The sequence below is a fragment of the Lissotriton helveticus genome, chromosome 1_1 (genome assembly GCF_964261635.1).
Source record: "Lissotriton helveticus chromosome 1_1, aLisHel1.1, whole genome shotgun sequence".
In the NCBI taxonomy this organism is placed as follows: domain Eukaryota; kingdom Metazoa; phylum Chordata; class Amphibia; order Caudata; family Salamandridae; genus Lissotriton; species Lissotriton helveticus.
Genome location: NC_136057.1, coordinates 684,839,866 through 684,850,507, shown reverse-complemented (window position 1 = coordinate 684,850,507; position 10,642 = coordinate 684,839,866). Strand labels below are relative to the sequence as shown.

At 43.6% G+C, this 10,642-nt stretch overlaps 1 pseudogene; it reads right to left on the bottom strand.

The window, feature by feature from the left end:
- Positions 1-8,009: 8,009 nt before the first annotated feature.
- Positions 8,010-8,384, bottom strand: LOC144770509 (small ribosomal subunit protein uS10 pseudogene; annotated as a pseudogene).
- Positions 8,385-10,642: the final 2,258 nt, after the last annotated feature.

The window sequence follows — 10,642 nt, the reverse complement described above, 5'->3', positions numbered from 1 at the left end:
GAATGGGATCTAAAGCTGCGCGTGTGCCAGTCCCAGCAAGTGTCACTCCCGGTGCAGGCCTGTCCCAGCGCTTGTTCCCAGTGTCCAAATACAGATCTAACCGAGTCTCAACAGGTCAACGAGCAGCATGGAGCAGCGCGATGTGTAGCCCAGGTGCATAGGCCTTTCCACTTGTGATATTGCTGGTCGCTCCACGTCTATGGTCGGGTTGGTGAGGGAAAGGAATGGGATCTAAAGCTGCGCGTGTGCCAGTCCCAGCAAGTGTCACTCCCGTTGTAGGCTCCCCACGGTGTTTATAATCCCAGGCCCTCTGCTGCAAGTCCTACCCGCTGAGGCGATTTCGGTAATTCCCTTGTCTGGGGGCCGCCGAGTTTCCAGCGTCGGTATCTGCGGCCTACTCACAGCCTACCAGTTGCCACGGAGCTGCCGCTCACGTTTCAGGGCAGCCCAGCCGCCCTCTCGCTCTCCAGCGTCCTCAAACTCGAGGTGCGCCCGGACCTCCGCCCCGCCCGGGACCCAAGGGGGTGGGGGGAGAGCTCACCGCTAGCTGGGCGCCGTCCCCCGCCTTGAAGCACAGCAGCTCCGATGTCCTAGGGGGGTTCTCGCCAGGCTCCCCACTCATGCTCGTCTCGCTGCGGACTTCAGGCTTCTCGGCGGCCGGGACTGCCGGGGTCTATTTCTCCGCCATCTGTCCCGCGTTGTCTCCAGAAAGTTCACCGACGGCAGAGGAGTGCTCCCTCTACTCGTCACTCACCGCATATAATTACGGCTGGCACATTAAGGGTAGGATTCTGAAGGATTTCTTACGGCGGCCGGTAAAGCAGCTCTACTGTGCTGCCATCTTGCCGCGCGCCAGGCCACGCCCCATCATTAAAGATACTTGCTGTGGAATTTGTTCACTTTCCAAATCAGGAATTCCTTGCTTTACACATTGATCATAGAACAAAGGCATTGGAGCTTTCTTAACTTGGCTGGCATGCAGCCACTGTATGTGTCCGATGCACTTGTCAGCAGTCTGACTGGCGAGTAGCACTTGCACGAGTCTTTTCCAGCATGTTTAAGACTGAATTTTATCTGGAATGTGCAGGTGAAGACCCAGTATCCAGGCTTCAGATTATGACCTGAACATTCAAGACGAGGAGGGAGACTGGCCTTCACCTGTGAATGAATCAAACGCAATTCTTTAGTCAATAGGTCATAATATTCAACAAGCAAGGGATATTCAATTTGAGACTTTCTTTGGTCTAGGTACACCCCATACATTTGCAGGACTCCCCATGACTATCTGAAATGGTGATAAACCCATTTTCGAGTGTTCAGTATTGCACATTGAAAAAACAAAGCTATGGGCCAAGCATCAGGCCATTTTAATTTTCTTTCGGCACATATCTTTCCCATTTTCCCTTTCACAATACCATTGTATCTTTCCACCTGGCCTGCAGCCTGTGGATGGTGGGCAGTGTGAAACTTTTGCCTTATCTGCAAGCCTTTGCAGACCAGGTCCATCTTGGCCAATGAAGTGTGGCCCATTGTCTCTCCAAAGAACTCTGGGCAAACCAAATCTCGAAGTACTCCTTCAGGAGTACTTTTGCAGTACTTAGGGCTGTGTTATCTCATAGAGGGTAAGCCTCCACCCACCTACTAAAGGTGCAAACCACCACTAAGACATACTTAAGCTTGACCGCTCATTCCATTTCTATGAAATCCATTTGCAGGACTTCAAAGGGAAAATCTGGGGGTGCAAAATGGGCTTTTGGGGCTAGGGTATCCTTCCCTGGGTTATAAGTGGCACATATCATGCATATTTTGACAAGGGACTCTCCACCCTGGGAATCAGTTTGTTGAACCATACATGAGCTAGTGCTTTGGCACTAATGTGAGCCTGGCTGTGTGCCATAGTAGCAATAACGTTAACATAACAATTAGGAAGCATCCATCCTTCTTTCTCCGACAGATCTACCCAACATCTGGTATCATCTAATCTGCCATACATCTGCATTGCCTCTTTCTCTTCCATGGTAGCTTCCTGTTGTATCTCTCTAACACATTCTAAGGTGTTGTTAAACATGGTACTTCAGGGACCCATCTAGCTGGTCCGGTTACATACATTAAACTATATTCAGATCTGGCTGTTTACTTGGCTGTTTCATCTGCAAAAGCATTTCCCTGACCTATCTCATCAATAACTGTTTTATGGGCACTGCATTTAACAATGGAAACTTTTTTTGGTCACATCAGAGCATCCAATAACTTTACTATTAATTCCCCAGGCTGTATTTTAGTACCATGTGAGGTCAAAAAGCTTCTTTCTTTCCATAATCGCCCAAATGAGTGGGTTACACAAAAGGCGTACTGGCTGTCAGTATAAATATTTACAATCAGATCTTTACTCAATTCACATGCCTGTGTAAGGGCACTTCTGCTGCTTTGTGCTGACATTTGCGATATTTTACATGACTCTACCACTGTTTTCAAAGTGGTGAAGGCATATGCAGCAGTGTTTGTACCATCCGGTAATTTGAAACATGAACCACCCACAAACAATTGTCCCTGTGGGTCAGATATGGGAGTATCTCTTAGGTCTACCCATCCCTTGGTCTCTTCTTCAGTGGTGAACACACCATCATGGTGTTCTTCCCCTGAATCACTGGGGAGGGGTAGCACTGTGGCTGGGTTTAAAACATGGCAACGTTTCAGAATGATATTTGGAGCAAAAAGTGTTAACTCATACCATGTTAAGCGTGCACTGGTCAGGTGCTGGGTCTGAGTTTTGTTTAGTAGCACATCCACAGCGTGCGGTACCATAACTGTCAAATTGTGACATAGAATATATATTTCAGATTATCTGACTGCAGCAGCTGTTACTGAGCGCAAACAATTTGGCAAAGCCTTAGCTACTGGATCCAATGTGGAGGAAAAATAAGCACACGATTTATTCCTCCCCCCATTGGACTGTGTTAAAACAGATAGAGCACAGCCATCTTTCTCATGGACAAACAAAATTCCTTAGAATAAACAGGGTTACCCAATGCAGGTTCATTGCATAAAGCATTCTTTAGTTGTTGTAAAGCATGCTCACACTAATCTGTCCGAGGGAGTGGGTTACTGATATTCTTAGATGTTAGAGCAAGCAGAGGTTTTGCAATTAAAGAGAAGTCGGGTATCCACTGCCTGCAAAGGGAAGTCATAACTATAAAGGCGCAAACATCAGATTGGATCTGGGTACATTTCATTTTCTGTACCAAATCAATTCTTTCTGGGTGCAGTCTTCTACCCCACTTTGACAGGAGGTGACCTAAATAGGCAACCTCCTGTTGACTATATTGCATTTTAGATAAGGACAGTTTATGTCCTAGGAGCGCTAAATGAAGTAAGAAATGAATTGTTGTCTCCTTACAACCTTCCTCTGTATCTGAGGCAATTAACAGATCATCAATGTGTTGGAGAAATATAGAGCCTTTTGAGGGGGTAAAAAGATCTACTTGTTTCTTCAAAGTTTGACTATATATACTAGGGCTTTCTGTATACCCATGAGGAACTCCCGTAAATTGAAGGGAACACCCTTAGCAATGGTCGCACTAAAAAATGCATTTTTTAAATGAAGCACAGTAAAATATTTGTCGGAAGACTGATTCATGGTAACATAGAATTCATGTCAGGAACAACAGGATATTGGGGTACTACAACTTTATTAGTAGCTCGAAGATCAATCACTACTCTATAATTATCAGGTATTCCCTCTGTGGTTTTTTTAAGAACAGGAAGTATAGGACTATTACATGGGCTGCCTTCTGTTTCTTTTATTATCCTCTTATGTATTAAATCAGAGATAACCTCTTTGAGACCTTCCTCTCCCTCCCGGGATATTTTGTATTGAGGAATGTGAGGTAAAAGAGCACCTTGTTTAACAGTGATTACTATGGGATCTATGTCCATTTTACCAAAATCATTATCTCCTGATGCCCAGACCGTTTTATTAGTTGCCTGTAATTCAGGTGGTAGGTGAGTAACATGTCATTGTAAAACATTTGCTAAAATAATCAGAAGCCATTGAGATAAAGACACCCTCAGGAGAACAATAAATGTTAGCATTCAGTCCTTTCAATAGGTCCAGACGTAATAAGTTCTCAGCGCAATTTTTAGTGAGCACAAATGGGGCAGAGGTGGTGAAGGGACCTATAGTAACATCTAGGGGTTTGGAGATGGAGCTCTGGATGAGGATACCTCAGAATCCCACTGATGTCTTCATTCTGCTGGAGAGGGGAGCCCCTGGAAATTGGTCATGAGCCACAGAGGTTCGAGTGGCCGCTGTATCAACAAGGAAGTCTCATACTTACCCTTCTGTATCCATGATGACATATGGACCTGCTTGCTTGACTGGAATTATTACCCTATTTCTACCCTTTCCATTGCTGTCCTATTGTGAATACTCAAAGGTATTGTAATCACTATCAGTAAAATCTTCAGTATAGAAACGTCTGTCAACTTGTTGGCCATCAAAATAATTCTGACATCTATTGTCATTTTGATTCTCGGTGAAATCTTGCCTAATTGTGTCACCTCTCCCTGTACCCCTTGGCACCGAACTACCTTTTCCTCTTGCCACAATTGCTTGGCTCTGTAGGCTAGGGAATTCAGCCTTCCAGTGACCCTTTTGAAAGCAATAGGCACACTGACTTTGGCCTAAACCTACTTTGTGGTGCTGCGTAGGAGCTAATCAATCTATCAATCAGGGGATTTTGAGCACCCTATTCACCTGTGAGGGTCTCAAGGCGCTAAGGGGGGGTGGGGGTGTCAGATCCGTTTCAGCCAAAGAGCCAGGTCTTGAAGGTCTTCTTGAAGGTGTTCATGGAGGGGGCGCATCTGATGTCTGTTGGTAGCTCGTTCCAGGTTTTGGCTGAAATGTGGGAGACAGATCTACCGCCTGCTCTGGCTCTGTAGATGCGCGGGGTTTCAGCTAGAGCGAGGTAGGCGGATCTGAGGTTCAATATCTCAACGACCTTTCTCATGCATGCAATCAAAAACCTAATTATGAATACATGTACTAAGAATCCACACAGATAATAGCGCCAAACAAACCAAAATTATGCACAAAACATTTATTAGTTGATTAGGCAAACAGTTCAATAAATATATTAAAATAGGCTGCGCACAGGAAAGGAGGAAAAGTAGGGGAGTGGTGGTGGTGGGTAGTGAATAAAGATAAACGCAATTAGATGCTTTGAGAATTACTGGTAATTAGAACCAGTCACAGAAGACCTGTCCGATGTATAACATTCATTTACATGTAATCCGTAAATTTACAATGTGCATTCAATGCATCTTCAAGGGTATATCGGATAGGTAGCAGGTACAGGTCTTGTAAAGTGGAAGGCGTCGACGCTTCGACTCGGCTGATGCAAGGAGGGAAGTTTGAGCCTCAGCTGCAAGTCTTCATCAGGACGGGATATGGCAACCTATTCCTGGTGCCAAGCCTGGCTACTCAGGTCCGTTGTCCAATAACGAAAACCAATGGCCCAATTACCCCAGAGGTACGGGAAACAAGGGTGTGCAGTAACTTCATCACCATTCACTACGTATATCCGTTAATGATGTGTGTGATGCAAATCACTGTCCTTAATCAAGGAGACCGCCGTTCAGTCCATGTTGCTCGTCTCGTTGGCGGGCACTTTCACTACCCACCACCACCACTCCCCTACTTTTCCTCCTTTCCTGCGCGTAACCTATTTCATTATATTTATTGAACTGTTTGCCTAATCAACTAATAAATGCTTTGTGAATAATTTTGGTTTGTTTGGCGCTATTATCTGTGTGGATTCTTAGTACATGTATTCATAATTAGGTTTTTGATTGCATGCATGAGAAAGGTTGTTGAGATATTGATTATCAATTGTTGTAGTATTCTACACAACACAGACTGTTCATAATTGAATTCAACTCATGACAAATTGGTCACGGACTACCTTTGTATTCCTGAAATTGTTCTCAAACAAACATTGCTGCAAATATTGAATTTTATCTCGATCAAAGGAATCGTCCAGTGGCCATCTCAAATCCTCATTTCCCTAAGTATATCGATTCCACAGTCTGCTCCACAAGTTCACACCTGTCCCATATTTTGTCATCTTCCATGCAGGACTACCCTCAACTGGGACTGGTTGGGACTCATCCAGGCGTGGACTCATGAATCAGCAACAACGACACTGTGAAACATATTTAATTAGTTTGCTCATTGTGCCTTAAAGTCAAAGTCATCTAAATTAGAAACCTTTCCAATACAATCAATACAAGCCTATTTATCAGGTCCAACCTGAAACCCAACCAATAAAGTTCTCAATACTAAACACTAATCAATAATTCAACGCCTGTTACAAAAAAACTTCTCACCAGATATTTGCTGAAGAATTCCGACTCTCTGTACTCTGCAACTCAGCCACTTTTTGCTTGACCAGTTTGGAACCTCTGCCAGAGAGATCCTGTTGCCAAGGGGCAGCAGTTCGGAACTTTAGATGACAGCTGCGACAAACTTGTCTCTTCTGCAGGGTACCCGCTATCTTTGTCTTGGGTCGTGTCACCTCAGCCACAGACTCAAATGCTGTTGGATTTCCCACGTAGAGTCCACTTAAATCCAAAGGAGTACAGGTAGTCTGAGGTAAAACAGAGCAGTTTATTCACGCTTAAGTGGGTGCAAAACCAACAAGTAAAAGCCTGTTGCATGAAGGTAATGAACAACTGAAAACAATTCTCCTTTCATATTTATACTATATTTCATATGTGTACGTGCAGACTCCACTCCCCTCTCCAATTCCATTGGAAATTTCTTTCCATTTATTCATACAAAAAGAATAGCTACCCACAGTACATTTTCAAGGTAAGTAATGTAAGAGAGAATCACAGACCTTGACTAATTGTGAATTGAATGGAAAAATAAATGTGGCTTTACATTTCAGAGAAGCACACATGATTAACAAGGTGTAATTATTCTAGCAACCATTCAGTACTTTTTCAAGGGCATGGAGAGCAAAAGAATGCACAATGTCAGCACATACATGGAAAATTCCTAAAACAAGGTTGCACAAAGTCCGGTGGATTTAAAATATGTCTGTTCTCATGTTCACATTATATAACCTTTTTCTCACATAAATGAATTTTCTCAGGGAGACTGAGGCACCTTTGCTACAAAGGCAACTTCCATTTGAAACCAATTTGTATAAAAAAGCATCCTCTCAGGAGTTGGTGAGGTTGAGTTAAGAATGGATGTAGACCTTTGAAGAACACCAAGTGCACAACATTTTTCATTTGTTCGTAGGCCTGTGCTGGTATAAATTTGATTCAGGAGCTAGGCATATGATATAATAGATTATCCACACCAATAGTGGGTTGCCGATCAAAAACGTGGAGCGTGAACCCAGGATTGGGTTCTAATGCTAACTACTACAGGTTGCGTAAGACCCTTCAAACCAGGCATGCCATCCTTAATGGAAAAGGATGCCTCACACACATAATCGCTTCTTCATTGGCATCCTCTCCCCACCCTGGTAAGATAGTACTACCAGGGTGGACTCAACCTCCGTTAAGACTTGGCAGTAGGAGAGAGTTCTTACATAAAACTTACAGGATAATGTCAGGATCCAGTTAAACTTAAAAATACATCCAGGTTCCTTGGTTATCACCCTTATTAGTGACGACCCTAGGTACACTAAAAACAAATTAAGCACTAACAAAATTGTTCTCACAATTGAAGAGTAAATTGATACCAAAATTAGAAAAACCCAATAAGGAGGACAGGAGATGTGAATTTTTAAAGAGTTAAGGCAAAAAGCACCAATAAAAAGTAAATCGCCAATAAGTTATTGTTCACGGTTGACCAGGCCGTAGGCCCGATTTCAGGCTGTCTGCCATAGTACCCTGGCCAGATACACCAAGTGGGTTTGTCCCCAAGATTCTACCTTCTGACGTAGTCTCGGAAATGGAAGTCACAAAAAATAATCTTTTATTAAAAGATTACATTATGCATCAGCAATGGTAACTTCCACTTCTACCCCAGGCTCTATACTGATGCCTGTAATTTGCTTCACAATTTTAGAAGGGCTAGGGAGGTCAATCAAGCGCTTGTGATTATGCATCTGGAAACGATCCCAAGTCTTTGAACCTTCACCACAATGTGTTTTTCGAGTAGTAATACGCAGAGTCTTGGTAGGCATGCAATCTGGCCCTTTCACTTTCAGGTTTTTTTCTATTGCACCTCCACTGAGATCAGCACACATTTTTTCAAGTGACTTCACATTACATTGCGACTAGTCAGGGTGATTCTGATACCCTGGATAGCTACTTCTGTTCCACAGGTGCTTTGCCGGCGTCTTTAAATGCCATGGTTAATGTGCTTCCTGGCTGACTTATTTGTCCTCAAATTAAGAAACGAACGAACAGCGGTGAGCCAGGAAAGAAGATCAGCAGACCTCGCTGTCCGAATTTGAAAGGCATCGGACGTCAAAATCCTTCAGCTGATGCAATGTTGTAGGCTGTATTCGCTGAAGTCCTCTCTAATCTGGTTACCTTCTAGACGAGGTTCCACTTAAGCTGTTGTTTCTGGCACTCAAAATATCAAAGTGGGAGGAATGCAAATTTTGCAGCCTCAAAGTCCTTACATCGGGCAGATAATTTTCATTCCTCCACCTGGTCAGGATTTCTTCCTTTGGGCTTACCCCAGCAGGGCAAGCATGAAGCTGTATCCAACGAAGTCACATCAAATTGGACACGGTTCTGGAGGTCTTGGTAGTTCCAACTTTTCAGGGTTTCTGGAGCAGCTCCTGTTGGTAATTTCTAAGGCTCTAGGGACTAACCCTTGTAGAGGCCACCAGCAAGCGGCAGTCTAGTTCCAATGCTACTAGACAACTGCACACTTCAGGAAAAAGGCCTCTTCCAGTTTCTTGTGCAACTATAGCCACACAGGGGGTCAGCCAACTGACTATTGGAGTCTAGCTATTCAAGACTCAAACAGCAGGCCTAGTCCTGTATTGTTGTTCTTCAGATATAGAGTGTTCTCATGAGCTGTGGGTGAGGTGTCCGCTTTGTAGGCTTCATTAGCCAGTGTGTGGCAGTGACTTTCCTAACAAATGAGAAAAACGTTTCCATGGGCAACACTTTCAGCTTTGCAGCACATCCTGTTTGCCCATCTAGAAGCTATCCCACAGTGCACTATTCTGAGCTATATCCAACGTTGTGGCAAGGATCCTGTGTCAACCAGGGTTGTGTCAAGGGAAATGAGCAGTCTCCTCCTCAACTACAACAAACTGGTTTCCACTCCCACTGGGAAAGTGCCAAGCCTGCTACAGAGGGCCTATGGAACACAGGCTCTTCTTCCAAAGGGTCTCCCTTTATACCCAACTATGAATGGGCAGGCCCCACCCTGGTCCCTTTTAATTTAATAAAGTTCTTGGACCTGTTGCAGCTTTCTTTCTAGAGCTCATCTGTCACATACCTCACACCCAGGTCTTACTGCAAAAACCCTAAGCCATTGTTCCTGCTCTGGATCCAGTTTTCATACCTCATTAAGAGGAATCCCTGGCAGGGTCATCTGCTTATAGGTTAATGTGATTATTTTTTTAAGTCGCTTTTCCTAAATATTTATTAAAAATGTGACTTTACCTCTGAAAGGGGTTGTTAAAATAAAATGAAAAATAGTGTTTGAGTTATTCCTGTAGCTTGTCCCCACCAGAGATAGCGGGATATGATTTTATTCTGAACTTTAGTTATTCTTGTAGGGCAGCTCCAACCCGGATAGCCATGATAGATGCATGCCAACATTCAATTCTTGCTTGTACTGCTTTTAGGTACAAAGCGCCCTTCCTTGTTGGCTTCAATGCCTACCTAGGGTGACTTATTTAATACTTAAAAGGAGGTGTTTTTTCTGTCAAAAAGGGTTCATTGGACTGATTTGCTTGCAGGTTTAAAAGCTGCAGGAGTTGGACTACACAGATAGGTCCGAAACCATGTTTCCTTTTTCAGTCTAGTAGATGGCACAACATTTTCTGCAGTTAACATATGACATTTAAGTTTCCCATGGCATTGGTGTATTCCATGCACCATACATTATGACGTAACCGTGAAGTTAACTATGTCAATTTTACCATGTTTTAGGAGTCAGGCCTTACAATAGTTACTGGACAGCAGTACCTCAGTTTGTAGAGATCAAAACTCAGTACAGAAAAATTAGGGTGGTCATGTAAAAGAGGTACTTTCTCAAAAATGGCATCTTTTAATGGTTCATTTTCCACGCACACTGAACACCTTCTTGAGAGGGACTGTTGTTGACCGTCCATTCAGATTAGTCTTATAATATTGGGCGGAGATATTCCAAATTATCATTCTTTGATTCAGGGATGTGTTCCCCTCTTAGAGAGATGCACTGTCATAGGATAGGATAGGATAGGATGTGTATTTGTATAGCGCTCGAATGCCACGGCGTCTTGTACGCTGGTGTATGTTAAAAATGGTACGGCCTGTATAACCAATGAGCTAGATCGAAGTAAACTGCCACGTTTTCAGATCCTTTCTGAAGGACTGTAGATTTGATTGGAATCTCATGGCTGTTGCCATTTTATTCCATAACTTTGCCGCACAGTTAGAAAACATTCTGCCG